At 36.3% G+C, this 27267-nt stretch overlaps 1 long non-coding RNA gene across 1 annotated transcript; it reads left to right on the forward strand.

Moving 5' to 3' along the window:
- The first annotated feature begins 6264 nt into the window (after window positions 1–6264).
- LOC115528363 lies at window positions 6265–22104 on the forward strand. The gene is made up of 3 exons (XR_003973239.1): window positions 6265–6383; window positions 9096–9106; window positions 22094–22104. It is a non-coding gene; the product is annotated as an uncharacterized LOC115528363 (long non-coding RNA).
- The last annotated feature ends 5163 nt before the right edge of the window (window positions 22105–27267 follow it).

The following is a 27267-nucleotide window of genomic DNA, read 5'->3' on the forward strand; positions in this document are numbered from 1 at the left end:
AGTATTGCAATTCAGGCCTATCTCAATAAGCAAGAAAGGTCCCAAATACACAACTTAATAAAGGAGCTAGAAAGGAACAGCAGATAAAGCCTAAAGAAAGCAGAGGAAGGGAAATAACAAATATTAGAGCAGAAATAAGTCATATAGAAACAACAACTAAGAACTGATTCTTTGAAAAAATAAACAAAATTGACAAACCACTAACCAATTTATCAAAAAGAAAAGAGAAAGGACCAAAATGAGAAAATCACAAATGAAAGAGGAGAGATCACAACCAACATCACAGAAATACAAATAATTATAAGAGAATACCATGAAAAATTATATGCCAACAAACAAGGAAATCTGGGAGAAATTGACAAAGTCCTAGAAATACACAAGCTGCCAAAATTAAAACAGTAATAAATAGAAAATTTGAACAGATCCATAACCAGCAAATAAATGGAATCGGTAATCAAAAATCTCCCAACAAACAAGAGTTGTGGGCCAGATGGATTCTCAGAATTCTATCAGACATTTAAAGAACAATTAACAGCTATTCTTCTCAAACTGTTCCATAAAGTGGAAATGAAAAGAAAACTTTCAAATTCATTCTATGAAGCCAGCATTATCTGGATTCTAAAACGACTGAAAAGGAGAATTATAGGCCAATATCCCTAATGAACTTGGATGCAAAAATTCTCAGCAAGACACTAGCAAGTCAAATTCAACAGTGCGTTAAAATAATTATTCACCATAATCAAGTGGGATTTATTCCTGGGCTACAGGGCTGATTCAATATTCACAAATCAATCAATGTGATACACCAGATTCAAAATGAAAGAATAAGAACCACATCATTCTCTCAACAGATGCAGGCAAAGCATTTGACAAAATACAACACCCTTTCTTGATAAATGCCCTTAAGAAAGTAGGGAGAGAAGGAACATACTTCAATGTCATAAAGGCCATGTATGAAAGATCCACAGCTAATACTATACTGAATGGGGAAAAACTGAAAGCCTTTCCCCTAAGGTCAGGAACAAGACAAGAATGGCCACTCTAATCATTACTATTTAACATAGTATGGGAACTCTTAGCCACAGCAATCAGACAACTAAATAAAGGACATCCAAATTGGCAAGGAAGAAGTCAAACTTTCCCTATATCCACATGACATGATACTCTATGTAGAAAACCTGAAAGACTCCACCAAAAAACTGCTAAAACTAATACATGAATCCATCAAATTCACAGGATATAAAATCAATGTGCACAAATCCTTTGCATTTCTGTACACCAATAATGAAGAAGCAGAAAAGAAATCATGGAATCAATCCCATTGGCAATTGCACCAAAAACAAGAAAGCTAGGAATAAACTTAAGTAAAGAGGTAAAATATCTGTACTCTGAAAATTATAGAACACTTATGAAAAATATTGAAGAGGACACAAAGAAATGGAAAAGCATTATATGCTTATGGATTGGAAGAACAACATTGTTAAAATGTCTATACTACTCAAAGCAATCTACACATTTAATGCCATCCTTATTAAAACACCACCAACTTTTTTCACAGAGCTATAACAATCATAAAATTTTTAGGGAACCACAGAAAATCAAAAAGGGCCAAAGCAATCCTGCAAAAGAAACAGAAAACTGGAGGCATTACAATTCTGGATTTCAAACTGTATTGCAAAGCTGTAGTCCTCAAGACAGTATGGTACTGGCACAAAAACAGGCACATTGATCAATGGAACAGAATAAAAAACCCAGAAACAACCCACAACTCTATGGTCAACTAATCTTCGACAAAGCAGGAAAGAGTATCCAATGGAAAAAAGATAGTCTTTTCAACAAATGGTGTTGGGAAAATCGGACGACAACATGCAGAAGAATAAGTATGGACCATTTTCTTATATCATACACAAAAGTAAATTCAAAATGGATGAAAGGCCCAAATGTGAGACAGGAAACCATCAAAACCTTAGGAGAACACAGGCAGCAACCTCCTTGACCTAAACCAGAGCATCTTCTTACTAGACACATCACCAAAGACAAGGGAAACTAAAGCAAACATGCACTATTGGACTTCATCAAGATAACTTTTGCACAGAGAAAGGAACAATAAAAAAAAAAAAAACTAAACAGCAGCCTACAGAGTGGGAGAAGATTTTGCAAATGACATATCTGATAAAGGGTTAGTATCCAAAATCTATAAAGAAATTATCAAATTCAACACCCAAAAAACAAACAACCCATCTTAGAAATGGGCAGAAGACATGAAAAGACAATTTTCCAAAGAAGACATCCAGATGCCTAATAAGATGGTCAGCATCACTTATCATCAGCGAGATACAAATCAAAACCATGATGAGATTCCTCCTCACAACTGTCAGAATGGTTAAAATTAACAACACAAAAAACAATAGGTTTTGGCGAGGATGCAGAGAAAGGGGAGCCCTCTTGTACTGTTGGCGGGACTGCAAACTGGTACAGCCACTCTGGTGAAGAGTATGGAGGAACAGGGAGTTTCCTCAAAAAACTAAAAATAGAACTACTAAGATCCAGCAATTGTACTACTAAGTATTTACCCAAAGGATACAAAAATACAGATTCAAAGGGGTAAATCACCCAATGTTTATAGTAGCATTATCAACAATAGCCAAACTATGGAGAGAGCACAAATATCCATTGACTGATGAATGGATACAGAAGAGGTGGTATATATCTATAATGGAATATTACTCAGCCATCAAAAATAATGAAATCTTGCCATTTGCAATGATGTGTATAGAGCTAGAATGTATTATGCTAAGTGAAATAAGTCAATTAGAGAAAGACAAATACCATATGATTCACTAATATGTGGAATTTAAGAAGCAAGACAGGTGACACATGGGAATGGGGGAAAAGAAGAGAGAGGGAAACAAACCATAAGAGACTCTAAATGATAGATAGCAAACTGAGTGTTAATGGAGGGAGTGGGTGAGGGATGAGCTAGATAGGTGATGGGTATTAAAGAGGGCACTTGTCACGAGCACTGAGTGTTGTATGCAAGTGATGAATCACTGAATTATGTTCCTAAAATCAATATTGCTCTATATGTTAACTAAAATTTAAATTAAAAAAGAATAAAATCTGTCATTTGCAACAACCTAAATGGAGAGTATTATACTAAGCAAAATAAGTCGGTCAGAGAAAGACAAATACCATATAGTATCACTCATAGGTGGAATTTAAGAAACAAAACAATCATATAGGAGAAATATAGAGAAAGGCAAACCAAGAAATAGACTCTTCACTATAGAAAACAAACTATTAGCTACAACAGGGCAGGTGAGTGAGGGGGTGGAATAAATAGATGATGGGGACTAAGAAGTGCACTTGTTCTGATGAGCACTGAGTGTTGTATGGAAGTGTTGAATCACTATATTGTACACCTGAAACCAATATTATGCTGTATGTTAACTAACTGGAAATTAAATAAAAATTTATAAATAAAAAAATGTCCCCCACAGTATAAAATCTAGATTCTATATTGTTTTTATTATGTTTACATGCTAATATTTTTTCCAACTACCTTCTACACAAACTATTTTATTCCAAAAATTAACACAATTCTTTGCCTTCCTAAAGTGTTCTCCTTTTTCATTAGTTCTCTAAGTTCTATTCATTCTTCAGGACTAGCTTAATCTACCACTTTCATGAAAAGTGTTTTGACAAATACAAAAAGTCTTGTGTTCACAAACACAGTACCAAAAAGAATAATTCTATCACCCCAGAAAATTTTCACATACTGCCCTTTTGTAGTAAACCCCTTTTTCTTAGAAAAAAAGACCTCTGGAAATAAATACTGTTTGCTGTTTTTGTACTTTTGCCACTTTCCAAATGTCACATGTATGAAATTATATATATGGGTCAGATTTCTTCCACTTAGTATAATACATTTTCATCCATATTATGTAAATCAAAAGTTTATTCTTTTTTAGTGCTGATCAGTAATCTATCAAATAAATATAATGCAATCTGTTTATTCAAGTTAGCTATTGAAAGCCATTTGGGCTATTTCAGTTTTTGACAAATATGAATAAAGCTACAGAGTTTTGTGAAAACATAAGTTTTCACTTCAGTTGGGGAAATATCTAGGAGTAGGGATTGCTGGGTAGAATGGAAAGTGTATGTTTAACTTTATGGGAAACTGCCAACAGTTTTTTTTTTTAATTTGAGCATAGTTGACACACAATGTTGCACTAGTTTCAGGTGTTTTCCACAGTGATAAAACAAGTTTAGACATTATGCTATGCTCACCATGATTGTAGCTACCACCTGTCACCGTACAACACTATTACAATATCTTGACTATATTCCTTATTCTGTGACTTTTTCTCCTGTGACTTACTCCTTTCAAAATGGAAGCCCCCCTTCACCCATTTAGCCCATCCCTCCAACCCCCTTCTTTTTGGCAACCCTCTGTTTGTTCTCTTTATTTATAGGTCCGGTCCTATTTTTTGTTTCTTTATTCATTTTTTAAACTCCACTTATGAGTGAAATCATATGATATTTGTATTTCTCAGCCTGATTTACTTCAATTATGGAGATTCTTCAAAAAATTTTTAAAAATACCATATGATCCAATAATTCCACTATAAGGTATTTACCCAAAGAAAACAAAAACACTAATTTGAAAAGATACATGCACCCCTATGTTTATTGCAGGATTATTTACAATAGCCAAGATGTGGAAGCAGCCTGTGTCCATCAATAGATAAATGGATATGGAAGATGTAGTATACACATACTGGACTATTACACAGCCATAAAAAAGGATGAGATCATGAAATTTTGAGATAATATCAATGATCCTAGAGGAAATTGCCACCAGTTTTCCCAAGTGCCTGTATGAGCATTCCTGCTGCCCCATATCCTAGTCAACACTTAGTAATTTCACTTTTCATGATTTTAGCCATTAAAGTAGGAGTGTAGTAGTATCTCATTGGTTTGAATTTATACCTCCCTAGTGAGTAGATAATGATGAATAATAATGTTGAGTATCGTTCTATATGCATCTTCAGTGACCTGTATGTTAAGATCCTTTGATTATTTAAAACAATTGAGTTGTTTGTTTTCTTAGTATGAGTTTTGGGAGTTATTTACATATTTTAGATACAAATACTTTAATACATATTGGATTTGGAAATACTTTCTTCCAGTGTTTGGCTTTTCTTTGCATTTGCCACAGTCAATTTTCCCTTGATGGGTTATGTTTTTGATGTCCTATCTCAATCTCTTTGCCAAACCCAAGTCACTCAGATTTTCTTCTATGTTTTATTTCAGAAACATTGTGATTTTATACTTGGATCTTTGATTAATTTTGAGTTAATTTTTGTATAAGTTGTGAAGTATATGTGAAGATGATGATGATGATGATGATGATTTTGCATGCAGATAACTACTTTTTCAGCACTGTGTGTTAAAGACTATTCATTCTCTGTTGAGTTGCTCTGGCATTTTCATGAAGAATTAGTTCATTATATCTGGACTCTATATGCTCCATTGATCTATATGTTTAATCCTTTGCCAGTAACACACTGTCTTGATTATTATAGCTTTATAGTGAGCCTTGAAATTGAGTAATGTGATTCTTCAATTTATTTTGTTTTGTTTCAAAATTGTTTTGGTTGTGGTAGGTCTTTTGCCCTCCCATACACATTTTATTTTTTTAATGTTTATTTATTTTGAGAGAGAGTGAGCACACATGTATGCATTTATAAGCAGGGGAGGAGCAGAGAGAGAGTGGGAAAGAGAGAATCCCAAGTAGGCTCCCGCTGTCAGCACAAGCCTGATGTGGGGCTTGAACTCACAAACTGTGAGATCATGATCTGAACCAAAATCAAGAGTCTGATGCTTAACCAACTGAGCCACCCAGGCACACCTCCATACACATTTTTAAATCAACTTGTAGGTATTTTTAAAATGTATGATTTTTGATTGGGATTGCATGGAATCTATAAGTAAAATTGTACAGAATTAACTAATATCTTAACAATATTGAGTTTTCCTCAATACTGTATCTCTTCATTTACTTAAATTTTCTGTGATTTTTCTCACCAGTGTTTTATCATTTTCAGTATACATATCCTGCATACATTTTTTTGCTAGATTCATACCTAAGTATTTAATTTTTGGGTGCTATTTAAAAGGGTATTATTTAAGAATTTTAAATTCAAATGAGGTGATTGAGCAGTTTGGTGGTGGAAGCTTTGCCGAGACAGAGCTTTCTGAAGACCCTGATGGGCAAAACCATCACCCTCAAGGTTGAGCCCAGTGACACCATTGAGAATGTCAAAGCCAAAATCCAAGACGAGGAGGGCATCCTCCCTGACCAGCAGCATCTGATTGTTGTGTACAAAACAGCTGGAGGATGGCTGAATTCTCTCAGACTACCATATCCAGAAAGAGTCCACCCTGCACTTGATACTTTGCCTGCAAGATGGCATCATCCAGCCTTCCCTCCGCCAGCTGGCCCAGAAATACAACTGCAACAAGATTATCTTCTGTAAGTGTTAGGCTCCCCTGCATCCATGGAGCTGTCTGCCCCACTGTCTACCTCTGCAAGATGTGCCGGCACTACAACAACCTGCCCCAAGAAAAAGGTCAAATAAAGCCCTTCCACCAGCTCTTCCTTTGCTGGCAGTTTGGTCTCCTGCCAGAACCTCAAAGCCCTGGGGCCTCAATAAAATTTCCCTTTCAGTGACTGGGGGAATTTTTTTTTTAATTCCAATTGTTTACTTGATGTTATGGAGAAATTCAATTGAGTTTTCTATACTAAGCTTGTGTCCTTAAAACTCGCTGAACTCACTAGTTCTAGTTTTTTGTATATTCTTTGGACTTTCTACAAAAATAATTAAGCCATATTTAAAACTATCTATTTTCACTATGACATTTATATATGTATGTATGTTCTTTTGCCTTGATAGAAATTCCAGTATAATGATGAATAGGAAAAGTGGGAGTAGAGACATTCCCTTTTCTTCATCTTAGATTTTATGATGCTAGTTGTGGGTGATGTATCCCCTTTATTAGCTTAAGAAACTTTCCTTTGATTGGTATTCAAACGTTGGAGCAGCCTTACCCTGGAATAAACCTCAGATGATCATAATCCATTATTCTTTTTATTTGTCTTTAACTTTTTTCCTCATAATATGTGATACTGGTATCATAAAATTAGTAAGGAGGTGTTCCCTTTTATGTTCTGGAAAAGATTGGCAGAATTAAGATTATTTATTGAATGTTTTGTAGAATTTACATGCAGCAGCATTTTCTTTGTTGGAAGATTCTCAACTATGAATTTAAACTCTAATAAATATAAGACTATTCAGTTTACTTATTTTTCTTTGAGTTTTTCTTTATGTATTTCAAAGAACAGATCCACATCATGCAAGTTTTTCAACTTATGAGTATATAGTTGTTTGTATTGTATAATTATAATCTTTTTAATGTGTAAAGGTACCATAGTAATAACCGTCTATCCTTCCTGGTATTGGTAATTTGTGTCTTCCTTTTTTTTGTCACTCTGGCTATGAGTTTATTAATTTTTTAAAATTTTTTTTCTTTCAAAGAACCAGCTATACATTATATTGAATTTATCTATTATTTCTCTGTCTTCAATTTGGTTTCTAATCTCGTCTTTATTGTGTTCTTCCATCTGCTTATTTTGTATTCAACTTCTCGTCTTTGGTTTCTTAAGGGGAAGCTCAGTCTACTGATTTTAATCTTTTAAAATAAGTATTTCCCTTAATAAATCTTCCTTTAAGCACTGCTTTAACTGCATCCCATCATTCACTTCAAGGTACTTTCTATTTATGTTGGAATTTCATCTTGGACTTATGTATTATTTACAAGTGTGCTGTATTACCAGTATGTTAATTACCAATATTTGGGGAATATTTCAGCTTTCTGTTATTAATTTCTAATTTAATTTCATAATGCTTTGAAAACTTACCTTGTATGAACTCTAGTCTTTTGAATTTGTTAAGATTTGTGTTTTGGCTTAGAATATGGTTTACCTAGGTAAATTTTTTTTATGCATTTGAAGTAAGTGTGTATCCTGATGTTTCTGTCTACTTGTTCTTTCAAGTATGGAGAAATTAGTGTTAAAATCTCCAAATATACTACTTATTTTGTTTATCTCTCTTTTCTGGTTTTTTTTTTTTCAGTTTTTGTTTCATGCACTTTGTTTCAATTAAATTTTTATTTTAACTCCAGTTAGTTAACATACAGTGTTACTTTAGTTTCAGGTGTACAATATAGTGATTCAATAGTCCCATACGTCACCCTGCACTCATCATAACAAGTGCACTCCTTAATCCCCATCACCAATTTAACCCATCCTCCTGCCGACACTCCCTCTGGTAACCATCAAGTTGTTCTATATATTTAAGAGTCTGTTTCTTGCTTTTTTCCCCTCTTATTTAACTGTCTTTTTGTTTGTTTGTTTTGTTTCTTAAATTCTACATATGAGTGAAATCATATGGTATTTGTCTTTCTCTGACTTATTTCACTTAGCATTATACTCTGAAGCCCCAACCATGTCATTGGAAATGGCAAGACTTCATTCTTTTTATACGTCTGAATAAATATTCCATTGTGTATATATACAACATCCTCATTTTTTATTAAGTTTATTTATTTATTTTGAGAGAGAGAGTGAAAATGGGGGAGGGGCAGAGAGAGAGACAGAGACAGAGAGAATCCCAAGCAAGCTCTACTCTGCCAGTGCAGAGCCCAATGCAGGGCTTGAACTCACAAACTGTGAGATCATGACCTAAGCCTGAGTCAGATGCTTAATGAACTGAGCCACCCAGGTGACCCCTTACCACATCCTCTTTATCCGTTAATCAATCATTGAACACTTGGGCTGTTTCTATAATTTGGCTGTTGTAAATAATTCTGCTATAAACATAGGGGTACCCCCTTGAATTAGTATTTTTATATTCTTTGGATAAATACCTAATGGTGTGATTAGTAGGTCATAGGTTAGTTGTATTTTTAACTTCTGGTAGAACCTCCAAACTGTTTTCCAGAGTGACTGTACCAGTTTGCATCCCACTAAGAGTGCAAAAGTGTTTCTCTTTCTCTACATCCTCTCGAGCACCTCTTGTTTTCTCTTGTGTTGTTGATTTTAGCTGTTCTGACAGGTGTGAGGTGATATCTCATTGTAGATTTGATTTGCATTTCTCTGATGATAAGCGATGATGAGAATGTTTTCATATGTCTATTGGCCACCTGTATGTTTTCTGTGGGTAAATGTGTGTTCATGCCTTCTGCACCCTTTTCAGCTGGATTATTTGGTTTTGGTTGTTGAGTTTTATAAATTCTTTATATATTTTGGATAGTAGATCTTTATCAGATATATTATTTGCAAATGCCTTCTCCCATTCCATAGGCTACCTTTTAGTTTTGTTGTTTTCTTCACTATGCAGAAGTTTTTATCTTGAAGTCCCAATAGTTTATTTTTCTTTTGTCTCACTTGCCCAGTGAGACCTATCTAGAAAAAAAGCGGTATGGCTGATGTCAAAGAAGTTACTGCCTGTGTTCCCCTTTAGTATTTTAGTGGTTTCAGGTCTCACGTTTATGTCTTTAATTCATTTTGAAGTTGTTTTTTTTGTATGATATTAGAAAGTGGTCCAGTTTCATTCATTTGCATGTTGCTGTCCAGTTTTCACCACACCATTTGTTGAAGAGACTTTTTCCAATTGTATCTTCTTTCCCACTTTGTCAAACATTAATTGACCATATCATTATGGGTTCATTTCTGGGTTTTCTATTCTGTTGCATTGATCTATATGCCTTTTTTGTGCCAATATCATACTGTTTTGATTACTACAATTTTGTAATATAACTTGAAGTCTGGAATTGTGATGCCTCTAGCTTTGCTTTTCTGTTCCAGATTGCTTTGGCTGTTTGGGGTCTTTGGTGGTTTTATACAAATTTTAAGATTGTTTTAGCTATGTGAAAAATGCTGGTGGTATTTTGATAAGCATTGCATTAAATGTGTAGATTGGTTTGGGTAATACAGACATTTTTAACAATATTTTTTCTTCCAATCCATGAGCATGAAATGTTTTTCCCTTTCTCTGTGTTGTCTTCAACTTCATTCTTCAGGGTGTTATAGTTTTCAGAGTACAGAGTTTTCAACTCTTTGATTAAGTTAATTCCTAGGTATGTAGTTATTTTGCATATAATTGTAAATAGGACTTATTCCTTAACTTCTCTTTCTGCTACTTCATTATTGGTGTATAGAAATGCAACAAATTTCTGTAAGTTGATTTTGTATCCTGTGATGCTACTGAATTATTGTATCAGTGCTAGCAATTATTTAGTGGAGCCTTTTGGGTTTTCTACATAGAGTATCAGAGCATCTGTAAATAGTGAAAGTTTGTCTCCTTCCTGTGCTAATTTGGATGCCTTTTATTTCTTCTGTTGTCTAATTGCTGAGGCTAGGACTTCCAATACTATGTTACATAACAGTGGTGAGAGTGGATATCCCTGTCTTCTTCCTGACTGTAGAGGAAAAGTTCTCAGATTTTCCCCACTGAGGATGGTATTAGCTGTGGGATTTTTATATATGGCCTTTATGATGTTGAGGTATGTTCCCACTATCCCTGTATTATCAAGGGTTTTTATTAAGAATAAATGCTGTACTCGGGGCGCCTGGGTGGCGCAGTCGGTTAAGCGTCCGACTTCAACCAGGTCACGATCTCGCGGTCCGTGAGTTCGAGCCCCGCGTCGGGCTCTGGGCTGATGGCTCAGAGCCTGGAGCCTGTTTCCGATTCTGTGTCTCCCTCTCTCTCTGCCCCTCCCCTGTTCATGCTCTGTCTCTCTCTGTCCCGAAAATAAATAAACGTTGAAAAAAAAAAAAGAATAAATGCTGTACTTTGCCAAGTACATTTCCTCTATTGAAATGATCATATGTTTCTAATCCTTTATTTTCATTTTTTTGTTATTTTTGTTTATTTTTTGTTACTTTTTATACTTGATCTTAGTCAAAAAGCTGAGAAGTGATTTATTATTGTAAATTAAACTTTGGTTTGTTAATGTACAGAGCAGTATTTGTTTCAGGAGTAGAATTCAGTGACTCATCATTTATCTACAACACCCAGTGCTCATGAAACAAGTGCCCTCCTTAATGCCCATCACACATCTAGCCCATCTCCCACTGACTTTCCTCCATCAATCCCCAGTTTGTTCTCTATCATTCAGAGTCTCTTGTGGTATATTTCCCTCTCTCCTCTTTTTTCCCACATCACATATGTTCATCTATCTTTGTTTCTTAAATTCCACATACAAGTGAAATCATATGGTATATGTCTTTCTCTGATTGAGTTATCTCACTTTGCATAATACATCCTAGTTCTATCCATGTCATTGCATATGGCAAAATTCATTCTTTTTCATGGCTGAGTAATATTCCATTGTATACATATACCACTTCTTTATCCATTTATCAGTCGATGGGCGTATGGGCTCTCTCCACAGTTAGGCTATTGTTGATAATGCTGCTATAAACATTGGGGTGCATTAACCCCTTTGAATCTTTGCTTTTGTATCTTTGGGTAAGTACCTAAGAGGATTGTAGGGAAGTTACATTTTCAGTTTTTTGATGAAACTCCATACAATTCTCTAGAGTGGCTACACTAATTTGCATTCACACCAATAATGCAAGAGGGCTCCCACTTTCTCTTCATCCTTGCCAACATCTGTTGTTTCTTGTGTTGTTAATTTTAGCCATCCTGACAGGTGTGAGGTGGTATCTCATTGTGGTTTTGATTTGTATTTCCCTGGTGATGAATGATGTTGAGCATCTTTTCATGTGTCTGTTAGCCATCTGGATATCTTCTTTGGAAAAATGTCTATTCATATCTTCTGCCCATTTCTAAACTGGGTTGTTTGCTTTTTGGGTGTTAAGTTTGATAAGTTCTTTATAGATTTGCATACTAACCCTTTATCAGATATGTTATTTGCAAATATTTTCTCCCGTTCAGTAGGTTACATTTTGGTTCTGATTATTGTTGCCTTCGGTATGCAGAAGTTTTTTATCTTGATGAAGTCTCAATAGTTTATTTGCTTGTTTCCCCTCCATCTGGCAACATGTCTAATAAGAAGTTGCTCTGACCATGGTTAAATAGGTTGCTGCCTGTGTTGTCCTCTAGGATTTTGACGGTTTCCTGTCTCATATTTAGGTCTTTCATCCATTTTGAATTTATTTTTGTGTATGTTATAAGAAAGTGGTCCAGTTTCATTCTTCTGCGTGTTATTGTCCAATTTTCCCAACACCATTTGTTGAAGAGGCTATCTTTTTTCCATTCAATATTTTTCCTGCTTTGTCAAAGATTAGTTGATCATTGACTTGTGGGTTGAATTCTGGGTTTTCTATTCTGTTCCACTGATGTGTTTATCTGTTTTTATGCCAGTACTATACTGTCTTGAGGACTACAGCTTTGCAGTATAGCTTGAAATCCAGAATCATGGTGCCTCCAGTTTTCTTTCTTTCTTTCTTTTCTTTCTTTCTTTCTTTCTTTCTTTCTTTCTTTCTTTCTTTCTTTCCTTTTCCTTTCTTTTCTTTTTTTTCCTTTTTTTCTTTTTTTGTTTTCAAGATTTCTTCAGTTATTGGGGATTTTTTGTGGCTCCATACAAATTTTAGGATTGTTTGTTCTAGCTCTGTGAAAAATGTTGGTGGTGTTTTAATAAGGATTGCATTAAATGTGTAGATTGCTTTGGGTAGTATAGACATTTTAACAATGTTTGTTCTTCTCATCCATGAGCATGTAATTATTTTCCATTTATTTGTGTCCTTTTCAATATCTTTCATAAGTCTTCTATAATTTTCAGAGTACAGATCTTTTACCTCTTTAGTTAGGATTTTTCGGTATCTTATTGCTTTTGGTACAATTGCCAATGGGATTAATTCCCTGATTTCTTTTTCTGCTACTTTGTTAGTGGTGTATAAAAATACAACTGATTTCTGTACATTTGTTTTATATTCTGTGACTTTTCTGGATTCATGTATTAGTTCTAGGAATTTTTTGATGGAGTTTTTCAGGTTTTCTCCATGTCATGTGAATATAGTGAAAGTCTGACCTCTTTAATTTCTTCTTGTTGGTTGATTGCTGAAGCTAAAGCTTCCCATACTATGTTAAATAGTAATGGTGACAGTGGACATCCTTGTCTTGTTCCTGACCATAGGGGAAAGGTTTTCTGTTTTTCCTCCATTTGGATGCATATTAGCTGTGGGTCTTTTGTACATGGCCTTTATAATGTTCAGATATGCTCCATCTATCTCCACTTTGTGGAGATTTTTTTAAATCAAGAATGGATATTGTATTTCGTCAAATGCCCTTTCTGCAGCTATTGATAGGATCGTATGGTTCTTATCCTTCTTTTAAATTTATGTTATATAACACATTGATCGATTGGTGAATACCAAACCAGCTCTGTAGCCCAGGAATAATTCCCACTTGATCATGGTGAATAATTATTTTAATGTACTGTTATATTCCACTTGCTAATATCTTGTTGATAATTTTTTGCATCCAGGTTTATTAGGGATATTGGCTCTTAATTCTCCTTGTAGTAGGGTCTTGTTTGAAAGTTTTTCTTTCATTTCTATTTTATGGAGCAATTTCTATTTTATGGAGCAATTTCAGAAGAATAGATATTAACTCTTTAAATGTCTGATAGAATTTCCTTTGGGAGCCATGTTTGTTAGAAGATTTTTGATTACTGATTCAGTTTCTTTGCTGGCTATGGATCTGTTCTAATTTTCTATTTTTTCTTGTTTTAGTTTTGGTAGTTTGTGTGTTTCTAGAACTTTGTCCATTTCTTCCAGATTGTCTAGTTTGTTGGCATATAATTTTTCATAGTATTCTCTTATAATTGTTTGTGTTTCTGTAGTGTTGGTTGTGATCTCTCCTCTATTACTTGTGCTTTTCTCATTTTGGTCCTTTCTCTCTTCTTTTTGATAAGTCTGGTTAGGAGTTTATTAATTTTTTTATTTCTTTCAAAAAACCATCTCTTTGTTTGGTTGATCTGTTCTACTCTGTTGTTGTTGTTGTTTTTATATCATTTATTTCTGCTATAATTTTTATTATTTCCCTTTTCCTGCTGGGTTTAGGCTTTATTTGCTGTTCTTTTACTAGCTCCTTTAGGTTATGTATTAAAGACATTTCTTGGGGCGCCTGGGTGGCTCAGTCAGTTAAGCGTCTGACTTCGGCTCAGGTCACGATCTCACGGTCCGTGAGTTCGAGCCCCGCGTCGGGCTCTGGGCTGATGGCCCAGAGCCTGGAGCCTGCTTCTGATTCTGTGTCTCCCTCTCTCTCTGCCCCTCCCCTGTTCATGCTCTGTCTCTCTCTGTCTCAAAAATAAATAAACGTTAAAAAAAAAAAGACATTTCTTGTCTCTTCAAATAGTCCTGAATTGCAAAATGCTCCCTCTTAGGACTGCCTTTGCTGCATCCCAAAGTCTTTGGACTGTAGTGTTTTGATTTTTATTTGCTTCCATGTATTTTTTGTTTCTTCTTTAATTTCCTCATTAACCCATCTATTATTAGTAGGATGTTCTTTAACCTCCATGTGGATGAGGGCTTTCCAAATTTTTTCTTGTGGTTGACTTCAGGTTTCATAGCGTTGTGATATGAAAATATACATGGTGCAATCTCAATTTTTTTTTTTTGTACTTGTTGAGGGCTGATTTGTGATCCAGTGTGTGGTCTATTCTGGAGAATGTTCCTTGTGCATATGAGAAGAATGTGTATTGTGCTGTTTTAAGATGAAATGTTCTGAATATATGTTATGTCCATCTGGTCCAGTGTGTCATTGAAAGTCATTATTTCCTGTTGATATTCTGCTTAGATGATATGTCCATTGCTGTAAGTGATGAAGTCCCGTACCATTATTATATTGCCATCAATGACTTCCTTTATGTTTGTTATTAACTGATTTATATATTTGGGTCTTCAAAGTTGGAGTCATAAATATTTATAATTGTTAGATCTTCCTGATGAATAAACCCCTTAATTATGATATAATGCCCAATATCATCTCTTGTTATAGTTTTTGTTTTAAAATCTAGTTTTTCTGTGGATGCCTGGGTGGCTCATTCGTTTAAGCATCTGACTCCTGATTTCAGTTCAGGTCATGATCTCATGGTTCATGGGTTTGAGCCCCATGTCAGGCTTGGCACTGACAGCATGGATCCTGCTTGGGATTCTCTCTCTCCCTCTTTCTCTCTGTCCCTCCCCAAATTGTGGTCTCTCTCTCTCTCTCAAAATAAATAAATGAACATTTAAAAATAAAATAAAATAAAATAAAATAAAATAAAATAAAATCTAGTTTGTCTGATATAAGTGCTATCCCAGCTTTCTTTTGATGTTCCTTACCATTAAAGATGGTTCTCCATCCTCTCACTCTCAATGTAGAAGTATTTTTAGGTCTAAAATAAGTCTCTTATAGACAGCATATAGATGGATCTTGTTTTTTATGATTCTGATACCTTATGTCTTTTGATTGGTGCATTTAGTCCATTCTCATTCAAAGTGACTATTAAAAGACATGAATTTAGTGCCATTTTGTTACCTGTAGAGTTGGTGTTTCTGGTGATGTTCTCTGGTCCTTTCTAGCCTGTTGCTTTTGGTCTTTTTTTTTTCTTTTTGATATTTATTTATTTATTTTATTTTCATAGAGAGATGGAGAGCATGAGTTGGGGAAGTGCAGATAAGGTGAGAGAGAATTCCAAGCAGGCTCTGCACTGTCAGCACAGAACCCAACACAGAGCTTGAACCATCATGTGAAATCATGACCTGAGCAAAAATCAAAAGTCAAATGTTTAACCGACTGAGTCACCCAAGCTCCCCACTTTTGGTCTTTTTCCCAACACTCAAAGAGTCCCACTTGAAATTTCTTGTAGGGCTGTTTTATTGGTCATGAACTCATTTAGTATCTGTTTGTCTGGGAAATTTTTTTTATCTCTCCTTCCATTCTTAATTACAGCATTGCTGACTAAAGAATTCTTGGATGCATATTTTCCCCATTCAGCATGTTGACTTGCCACTCCTTTCTGACTTGCAATGTTTCTGTGGACAGATCTGTTGTAAACCTGACCTGTCTTCTCTTCTAGGTTAAGGACCTTTTTTCTCTTGCTGTTTTCAGGATTCTTTCCGTGTCTAAGTACTTTGTAAATTTGACTATGATATGCTTTGGTGATAGCTTTTGTTTAATTTAATGAGAGTTCTCTATGGTTTTTTTTTTTTTTTTGAATTTTTATGTCTGTGTCCTTCCCCAGATTAGGGAACTTTCCAACTATAATTTATTCAAATAAACCTGCTTCCCATTTTCTCTCTCTTCTTCTCAGACTCCAATGATACAAATGTTATTGCATATTAAAAAGTCACCAAAATCCCTAAGTTTACCGTCATGTTCCATTACTTTTATTTTCCCCTTTTTTGTACCTTCATTATTTTCCATTGTTTTCTCTTCTATATCACTAATTCACTCCACTGCTTCATCCATCCTCTTTTTTTATGGCTTCCATTTGAGTTTGCATCTCAGTTATAGCATTGTTAATTTCAGTGTGATTATATCTTAGTTCTTTTATCTTTACAGAAAGGGATTCCTGGTGTCTTCTATGCATTTTTGAAGTCCTGCTAGTGTTTTAAATTCTAGTTTAGACACTATACTTATATCTGTATTGATTAAATCCCTGACCATGAGTTCCTCTTCCTGTTCTTTCTTTTGGGATCAATTTCTCAATCTTGTCATTTTGTCCAGAAAAGAATAGAAGAAAGAACAACAGCAACAAAACAAAAACAAAAACAAAAAAACAAGGTAAAACCAACACTCTCCCCACCCCCCGACTCACACCAAAACTAGATACTGGGTGTGTTTTGGTCTGCTTCTTAAAAGAATCTAGATCCTAAAATAAAATAAAATAAAATAATAAAATAAAATAAACAAAAAATATATAAAATATATAAATAAATATAATAATAGTTAATTTAAAAGGAATTAAAAATAAGAAAATAAATGAAAAATTAATAATAAAAAAGTAAAGAATAAAAGTAAAAAATAATTTTCATCCTATTTCTCCTATAGCTGAAGTTTTGTAGCACTTTTTGATCAGTAACTTGGTATGAGCAGGTTATTTGGGCTGGTCTTCTCAGGGGGCACTGATTCTCAGGTTAACTTGTTTCCATGAAGATGGGCCTCCACGGCCCTGTGTAGGGGCAGGGGTCAGTGTACGTGGCTCCAGCCTCTTCTGGTTATACTCTTTTCTCTCTGAAGGCTCTCAGCACTGCTGCACAGGATGAATATGGCCATGCCCTGCTCTCTAGCCCCAGAGTGGAAAGACTGCACCCCCCACTCTTCAGGAAACCCTCATGGAAGAGTAATAAATCCCCCCTCTTGTGTCCCCGGTTTCCATCAGAATCCTACATTCACCCTTGACTGTGTCCTAGCTTTTTTATCTCAGGTGCAACTGAGTTTCAAAACTCCAAATTTTAGGGACTCCTATGATGCAGACCTGCTCGAGGAAAGTGGTCAGATAACTGATCATCAGTTCAGTTTGTGGCAAAACAGAGCAGAAAGTCAATACCCAGCTCATACCCCTCAGTTCGAGTCCCCACTCCTATGTCTGGGAATAGTGAAACACATTGGTGCCATCCTTCCTTCTTCCCACCCAGAGAATCCTCAGACCATGCAGTCACTCCTAGAATTCTGCCCCACTTTGCTACCTGAGCACCTTTATCTTTTTAATTTTACATTTATATATGTATGTATGTATGTATATATGTATTTAGAGTGAGCCTGTGTGTGAATGGGGGAGGGGCAGAGAAAGGAGGAGAGAGAATGAATCCCAAGCAGGCTTTACACTGTCAGTTTGAAGCCTGGTGCAGGGCTCAAACTCATAAACTGTGAGATCATGACCTGAGCTGAAATCAAGAGTTGGGCACTTAACCTACTGAACCATCCATGTGCCCCCTGAGCGCCTTTAAACCAGGCATACCCTCCATGGTGGTGGACTTCTAAAGGTTCAGATTTTGTGCTTCACTTCTTATAATACTTTGCTGTAGGCTCCATAAGGATATTGGCCTGTGATTCTCTTTTGGTAGAGTCTTTACCAGGTTTTGGTATCAGGGTGATACTTCCCTCATAGAATGAATTTGGACGTTTTCCTTCCTCTTCTACTTTTTGGAGTAGTTTGAGAAGAATAGTTATTAGCTATTTTGGTTTGGTGGGATTCACCTGTGAAGCCATCTGGTTGTGGATTTTTGTTTACTGGGAAATTTTTTTTTTTCAACGTTTATTTATTTTGGGACAGAGAGAGACAGAGCATGAACGGGGGAGGGGCAGAGAGAGAGGGAGACACAGAATCGGAAACAGGCTCCAGGCTCTGAGCCATCAGCCCAGAGCCTGACGCGGGGCTCGAACTCCCGGACCGCGAGATCGTGACCTGGCTGAAGTCGGACGCTTAACCGACTGCGCCACCCAGGCGCCCCAACTGGGAAATTTTTTATTAGTGATTTAATTTCTTTGCTGTTTATTCACCTTTTCAAGTTTTCTATTTCTTCTGTTTCAGTTTTGGTGGTTTACATGTTTCTCCATCCTCTCAGTTTCAGTCTGAAGATGTTTTTATGTCTAAAGTGGGTCTCATGTAGGCAGCATGTAAATGGGTCCTGTTGTTGCTGTTGGTGTTTTTAATCCATTCTGTCACCCTGTATCTTTTGATTGTAGCATTTAGTCCATTACATTCAAAGTAATTACTGACAGATATGTATTTTTTAAAGTTTTTTAAAGTTTATTTATATTTTGAGAGAGAGAAAGTGTGGGGGGGGGGGTGTGACAGAGACAGAGGGAGAGAGAAAGAATCCCAAGCAGGCTCTGAGCTATCAGCACAGAGCCTGATGCAGGGCTAAAACTCATGAACCTGAGTCAAAATAAAGAGGTGGATACTTAACTGACTGAGACACCCAGGTGCCCCTGACAGATATGGTTTTGTGATTGTGTCTGGAGATTTTCTCTGATCCTTACTTCTTGCACTCTTCCATGGTTTGCTGATTTTCTTTAGTGCTATCCTTGCATTTCTCTTTATCCTTTGCATAATTAGTGGATTTTGAAATTTGGTTACCATTAAATTTGTATATAATCTCTTTTGCATGTAGCAGTCTATATTAACCTGATGGTCATTTCAATTTGAACCCCATTATTTTGTCCCCACATTTTAGGTATATGTTATTTTATTTTATATCTTTTTTGTGTGTCAGTTCCTTGATTGACTTCATATAGAAAAATTCATTTTTCCTGCTTTTGGGTTTTCCACCTCTATACTGTCACTTTTTCTTTCTCTTTTCTACTCAAATAATGCCTTTTATGATTTATTGCAGAGCTAGTTTCATGATAACAAATTCTTTTAGTGTCTGTTTGTCTGGGAAACTCTTCATCTCCCCTTCAATTCTGCATGGTAGCCTTGCTGGATAGACTATTCTTTGCTGCTGTTTCCTATTTAGCACTTTGAAAATATTATGCCACTCCCTTCTGGCTTGCAATGTTTCTGTTGAAAAATTTCCTGGTATCCCTATGTGTTTTTCCTTAAGTAAGTGACTTATTTTAACTTTCTTTCTTTATGACTAAATTTTGCAAAATTAAGTACAATATGTCTTGGTGTCCATCTACTTTTTTTTATTCTGTTAGGAGCTCTTTGTGTCTCCTGGATCAGGATATCTGTTTACTTCCCCAGATTAGTGAAGTTTTCATATATGATTTCCTCAAATACATTTTCTGCCCCACTTTCCCTATCTCCTCCTTTTGGGGCTCCTATAATAAGAATATTATTAGGTTTGATGGAGACACTGAGTTCCCTAAGTCTATTCTCATGTTACATAATTTTTTCTCTATTTTGCTTACCTTGGTTACTTTTCATTACTCTGTCTTCTAGGTCATTAATTCATTTCTCTGCTTTTCCATCCTGCTGTTTAATCCATCAAGCATGTTTATAATTTCATTTATTGTACCCTTTATCTCTGCTATGTTATTTTTTATCTCTGTGCTGTGTCTCACTCATGTCTTCCACACCTTTCTCAGGTCCAGTGAGTATTATTATAATCATTGCTTTAATTCCTCTATCAGGCATGTTACTGTCTCACTTAGATCTCTGGCTGTGGCCTTTCCTGTTCTTTCTTTTGGGATAAATTTTTCTGTCACCTCTCTGTGTCTGTTTCTCTATTTTAAGAAAGTCATCTGTGTCTTTTGCTCTTGAATGTAGTGATTTTATGAAGAGGTTCTGGAGTGCCCTGCAGTGCAGTACCCCCTGTTCACCAGAACCTGGCATTTCAGAATAATATCTATGTGTGTTGTTTATGCCTTGCTGCTTTGTCTGAGTCAGTTTTCCTTTCAGTGCAGTCATCTGCATTGACTCTGTCTGTTATGGGCTGTGCTTGCTCTCCATGGTGTTAGTGGGAAACAGGCTGGCCAGCTCTAGGAGAGCATGCCCAATGGGGAACTTGAGAGCAGGGCGGTGGTGTTAGCAAAATTCATGCTTGGCCACTAGTCATGTGCCAGATCCCCTGAAGTGCTTTGGTGGCTGGGGTTTGTGCACTGGGATGGCTGGGGACACAAGGGTGGGCATGGTGCACAACAGTGCCTATGGGTGCCAGGCTGGGCAGGCTCACAATGACATCTGTGGGGTGTGGCTGAAATGTGGAATGCAATAGCAGCCAGAGGAGCACAGCTGGGTACAGCATGGTGGATGTGTAAGGTGCACGTTGGCAGCTGTGCACCTGGAAGTTTGGTGGGGCACCCGCATAGCTTTCTTTAAAAATGTTTGTCCTGAGCCCCAGGTTGAGGTCAGAAGTCTCAGAGTGAGCAAATCCTCAGGAAAACTTGTGGTTGTGGTGCACTGCTAGTGTGTTAGGTAGCAAGTATCTGTGCAGCTCCACCTCCCACAAGTGGCTCCGTACTTTTGCTTAGTGGTATGTGTGTGTGTGGGGGGGGGGGAATGGCGACTTCTGGCTCCCTTTTTTTCAAAGTCTCCCAACACACTCTAAAGTCAGTATGAACAGATATACCTCCTGCTTGCACTTGGCATTGTGTAAACTGCTGTTTTTATGTTGCCTCCTCATTCAAGTTGTTGTCTCTTTAAGGGTGGTGATCCAGCCATCACTGGCCCTCTCTGGTCACCCAGTGCTGAGTTAGCTGGCTTGTAAAGCTGCAGGTTCCAAGTCCCACTGGTTATACAAACTCACAGGATTAAGCCCTTCTGGTTTTAAAGCCAAACTTCATCAGGACTAGTCTTCCCCTTGTGAGCTCCCTGGTGTAAGAGCCCATTTCTCTGACTTCTCTGTGCACACAGCTCCCTTCCTTGAGTGGGTCAGTCTCTGTCTTTCTCACTTTACTTTTAATTAATTCTTTTGAATTACTATCTATTGTATTAGTTATCTGTGCTACATAAAAAATTACCAGCATAAAACAATACCCGTTTATTAGCTCACATTTCTGTAGATCAGAAGTCTGTGCTGAAATCAAGGTGTTGTCTGGGCTGCATTCTCATTTGGATGACTTCGGGAAGAATCTCTTTCCGAGGCCATTCAGGTTATGGGCTGAAGTTTGCTCTTTGCAGTTGTAGAAATAAGGTCAATATTTGCTTTCTGCCTGCCAGCTGAAGGCAGCTCTTTCTTTGCTCCAAGAAGCTTCCTGACTTCCTTGCCACATGTCCTCTTTTACTTTTAAAGCCACCAATAGAGAATCACCTTCATGTCAAATCTCTCTCATCCTAAGAATCTTTTCCACCAGAAAGAGCTCCATACTGTCAACCAAAGATTTCATATCCAAAAAAATTATCCTTCAAAAAAAGGGGGTAAGAGTGGCAAAATAAAAGCATTTTCAATTAAACAAAATCTAAAACAAATTGTTAAATGGAAAATTTTAACATTAATACTTATGAACTACAGTTAAAGATTGATGTAACAAGATATGTATTAGTAAGAGGTAAAGATATAAGGAGCAGATAGGACACCTAAGGCTGAGATAGATTACCCAAGGAAGAGACTCCCTCCCAACCAGAGCTGAAATCCAGCTTTGTTGTTATCTGTTGTGTCTGGCTACTTTCACTTAGTATAATGTTTTTGGAGGTTTGTCTTCCATGTCCTCCCTTTTAATGGCTAAATCATATTCTATCGTATGTATATATCACAATTAGTTTAGCCATTCAACCATTGATGGGAATTTGGGCTATTTCTCCCTTTGGCCATTGTGACTAGTGATGTTATGAACATGTATGTACATGTATTTATCTATTTTCAATTCTTTTAGGTATATACTTAGGATCTTTCACTTTTGATAGGTAATTTTACTAGGTATAGAATTCTAAGTTTGTGGGATTTTCTTCTTTCAACATTTAAATATATCACTCCATTCTCTTCTTGCTTGCATAATTTCTGATTAAAAGTCCACTGTAGGGGCGCCTGGGTGGCTCAGTCAGTTAAGCGGCCGACTTCGGCTCAGGTCATGATCTCGTGGTCTGAGTTCAAGCCCCACGTCGGGCTCTGGGCTGACAGCTCAGAGCCTGGAGCCTGTTTCAGATTCTGTGTCTCCCTCTGTCTGACCCTCCCCCACTCATGCTCTGTCTCTCTCTCTCTCAAAAATAAACGTTAAAAAAATTTTTTTTAAAAGTCCACTGTAGTTATTATGCTTGTTTCTCTATAGGTAAAGTTGTTTCCTTTCTCTGCCTTCTTTCAAGATTTTCCTTTTTTCTTTGGTTTTTGCAGTTTGAACATGATATCTAAATGCAGTGTTTTGAAGTAGATATAATTTTTGGTGTTTTCCTGCTTGCTGTTGTCTGAAATTGTTGTCTGTTGTTAATTTTAGAAAGTTCTTTATCATTAATATTTTTCAAACATATTCATTCAAATATTTCTGCTTCATGCCATTCTTCTGGTATTCTATTTTACCTTTTGAAATGAGTGTATGTTTTGTTGTTGTTGTTGTTCATGTTTCATTTGGGGAGTTTCTACTAAAATATCTTCAAGTTCACTGATTCGTTCCTCAGCTGAGTACAGTCTACTAATGAATTAATCAAATCTGGTAAAGTGTTAGTATCCAAAAATCTATAAAGAACTTATCAAACTCAACACCCTAAAAATAAATAATTCAGTTAAGAAATGGGCAGAAGATATGAAAGGACATTCTTCATTTCTGTTCGAGCATTTTGATTTCTAGGATTTTCTTTTGATTCTTTTTTAGATTTTCCACCTCTATGTTTACATTACCCATCTGTTTTTATATAGTGTCTTGTTTTTGTCCCAGAAATATCACTGACTTTCAGTTTGTTTGGATTTTGTATTTTTCTTGTGTTGAGATGGAAATGATGACTTCTAAGGTCTTTTGTGTTGAAACTAAATATGGAAGCCCAATTATAGATAATTTTAAAGACCTGACCACATACTTAGTAGAGTGTATTGATATCAGTATTGCAATGTCTGTCCTGTCACAATCTATGGCTTAACACTTATACCCTTATGTTCTATAAGCAAAATGGGATAAGGAAGCAATTAGTCATATACTTCATTGTTTAAAAGTGTAGTTCACTGAGTTTGATGAATGATTTCATTTTCTACACTGGAAAGAGTCAACTCATTATCTACTTCTCAAATTCACAAACTAAAGATATAATTGCTGAAAGATTTCAAAAAATACAAAATAATTCATAGACATTAATATATTTTTCATTGGAGGCAGTAGAGTTTTTGTTTCTAAATGAATATCTTTTAAGACATTGAAATTTTATGGGCAAGGAATTTTAAATGGAATATTTATGAAAGAGTCAAACTCATGAATTGAAAAGAATGTGATTAGAAAAATAGTTCTAAAAAACTTACATAATAACTACCACTCATTTGAATTTTTAAAATACTTTTTTAGCTTTATAATTCTAATGACTTCATAGTGATTTTTATTTTTATATTCTAAGAATCTCATATCAATAATTATTAGTTAATTCAGCTCTATTTTAGGTATTCAGAATACTTTTTTAAATGTTAACATTTCCTGGGATGCCTGGGGTGGCTCAGTTGGTTATGCAGGTCATGATCTCACAAACTGTGAGTTTGCACAAACAGTGCAGAGCCTGCTTAGGATTCTCTCTCTCCCTCTCTCTCTGCCTGTCTCCTGCTTGTTCTCTATATGTCTCTCTCTGAAAATAAATAAACATTCTAAAAAAAAGTCAATATTTCCTTTTATTACCATCATATAACAGGTACAATCAAATATAACCTTTGGAAAACTACATAGTAAACATTATGACATTTACTTCTGTGGCTAAAAATACAACATTTCAGGTAATAAAAATCAGTCAGATGCCTATTTGAGTTTGACCAAAATATCCTCCTGTCATGAAAAAAAATATCTGGATTGACAAAAATATCTATGGTTTAAAAATGATATATGACCACAATAAGAAATTTTTAGAAGTTGGCTCTTGTAAGTCCAAGGTGGTGTACAGGATGGAGATCCTGAGCTTGTCTGGTCCCTGAATTGCAGCCATATCATCACCAAACAATTTTGAACACTTAGGAAACTGACCTGAGGATTAACACAACAATCTGCATAACTTGAGCCACAGAATTCATCAGGTATATGGTATAGAGAAAAGACACAGAGGGTAGGGAGCTGTTTTTGCAGAGAGAGGACAGAGAAAGGGAAAGAGACAGAGTGAAGCACGCCAGGATCATGCAAGAAAAGCACTCCCTCCCAAAAGTAGGTGGAGAGAAAGAGAGACAAAGAGTGAAAACATTTGCAGGGGACTGAACAAGAAAGCTATTCTCCAAAACCATTGATGGCAGGAAAGGAGAGGGTTTCAATACCACCAGGATTCTATAAACAGTGAGGTACAGAGTCTGAAGTTTCAGAGGCAGTGGGGTCTGAGGGGTCCATGTGCCACAGGGGGAGAAGCAGCTCCCCTGCTTGGAGTGCATTTGGTAAAGACCATAGAACCTCTCCACAGGAAAGGTCCTGGCAGACCCCAGAGATCAGCCATGTTTGCTGGTATGGGGACAAAGACATCAGAGTACAGTGAAGCCTGGCGCTGGCTATGTGTTGTGGTTTGCCATAATCACTGAATCTCTGCCACTGTATGATCACATGGATGTTTTCTGGGGCAAGCTAGCATTTTGCCATTGCTCATTGAGATGCTTACCCAGAAGTCAGTGTGGGTACAGGCTGCAGGGGTCTCTGAAGAGTGGGGTTTTGAAATACCACCCCATCTGAGGTAAAACTCTGGAGGGAGGTGCCACTTGTCAGGTGGAAAGCTTGGACACAGACAGGATAGAGGTGGGGAGTGGATGGAGGTCTGACACAAAGGAAGAGTGCTTGATCATGGGTTGGTGACAGTGGGAAGTTCCTGTGCCAGAGACTAGGGAGCTGAGTGAAGCCATTTCCACCTCTCCCACACACCCACATGCACACGCACATGCATGCGTATCACAATGATCCACTACAGTAAGCTAAGTAGCACCACCTAGCGGAGAATGGAGCTGAAACACCAAGTCCTGGCCAACTACACACTCAAAGCACATCCCTTAGGAAACAAGCACAAGTCACTCCACCTGCTTAGTGTATGGACTATAGAAGGCTTCATAGCTTCCCTTCTAGGGGAAACTACATGTAACTTCATTCAGGTTTCATTCCAGTTGCTGGTTAATTTATTTGTTCATTTTCTTTGCTTCTGTATTTACTTAAATTGCTTCCTTCTTTTCTATTTTTGTTCCTTTTCTTCCTCATTCTTGAATACAAGAAAGAAAAAATTATTTTTCTTTTTTTTACTTTATTTTTAAAAATTTTTTTATTCATTTCATTTTCTTTATTTCATTTTATTCTATTTTATCATATATATTTCTTTAATTGTTACAATTTTTCTTAACTTTTTTCCTTTCCTTTTTTTTTTCTTTCCCTTTCAATCTATTCTGTCAAGGTTCTTTCAAGAAGCAGGCCAAAACACACCTATGATCTTGCTTCCTTTATTTGATTTTTTGTTTTGTTAAATTCCAAAATGACAAAACAAAGGAATTCACCCAAAAAGAGAAAAGAAGAAATGACAGTCAAGGGCTTAATCAACACAGATTTAAGCAAGATGTCTGAACTAGACTTTAAAACCATGATAATAAGAATAAAACTGGGGTTGAAAAAAGCATAGAATCCCTTTCTGTGGAGATAAAAGAAATAAAATCTAGTCAGGATGAAATTATGAATGCTATAAGCAACCTGCAATCTTGAACAGATGCAACGATGGCAAGGATGGATGAACCAGAGGAGCAAATCAATGAATTAGAAAACAAAAATTGAAGAATAATGAAGCATAATAAAAAGAGGGAAACAAAAGCAATAGAGCATGATACAAGATTTAGAGAACTCAGTGACTTATTAAAAAGGGATAACATCTGAATCATAGGAGTCACAGAAGATGAAGAGAGAGAAAAAGGGGCAGAAGGCTTATGTGAGCAAATTATAGCAGAAAATTTTCTTTATCTGGGGAAGGACACCGACATCAAAATCCAAGAAGCATAGAGAACTCCCATTAGATTCAACAAAAAACGACCATCACCAAGGCATATCATAGTCAAATTCACAAAATAAACAGATGAGGAAAGAATTATAAAAACAGAAAGGGAAAGAAAGTCCTTAACCTATAAGGGAAGACAGATCAGGTTTGCAGCAGACCTACCACAGAAACTTGGCAGGCCAGAAAGGAGTGGCAGGATATATTCTGTGTTGAATCAGAAAAATAAGCAGCCAAGAATTCCTTACCTAGCAAGGCTGTCATTCAAAATAGAAGGGGAAGTAAAGAGTTTCCCAGGCAAACAAAAACTAAAGGAGTTCATGACCACTAAACCAGCCCTGCAAGAAATATTAAGTAGGACTCCGGGTGGAGAGAAAACAAAACAAAACAAAAAGATCAAATGCAACAAAGACTGGAAAAGACCAGAGAACATCGCCAAAAACAACAACTCTACAAGTAACACAATGGCACTAAATTCACACTTTTCAATAATCTCTCTAAATGTAAATGGACTAAATGCTCCAATCAAAAGACATAGGGTATTAGAATGGATAAGAAAATAAGACCCATGTATAGGCTGCTTACAAGAGACTCATTTTCAACCTAAAGACACCTTCAGTTTGAAAGTAAGGGGATGGTGAACAATCTATCATGCTGATGGTCATCAGTAGAAAGCTGGAGTAGCCA

Source organism: Lynx canadensis, chromosome D3, assembly GCF_007474595.2.
Source record: "Lynx canadensis isolate LIC74 chromosome D3, mLynCan4.pri.v2, whole genome shotgun sequence".
NCBI classification, from domain to species: Eukaryota; Metazoa; Chordata; class Mammalia; order Carnivora; family Felidae; genus Lynx; species Lynx canadensis.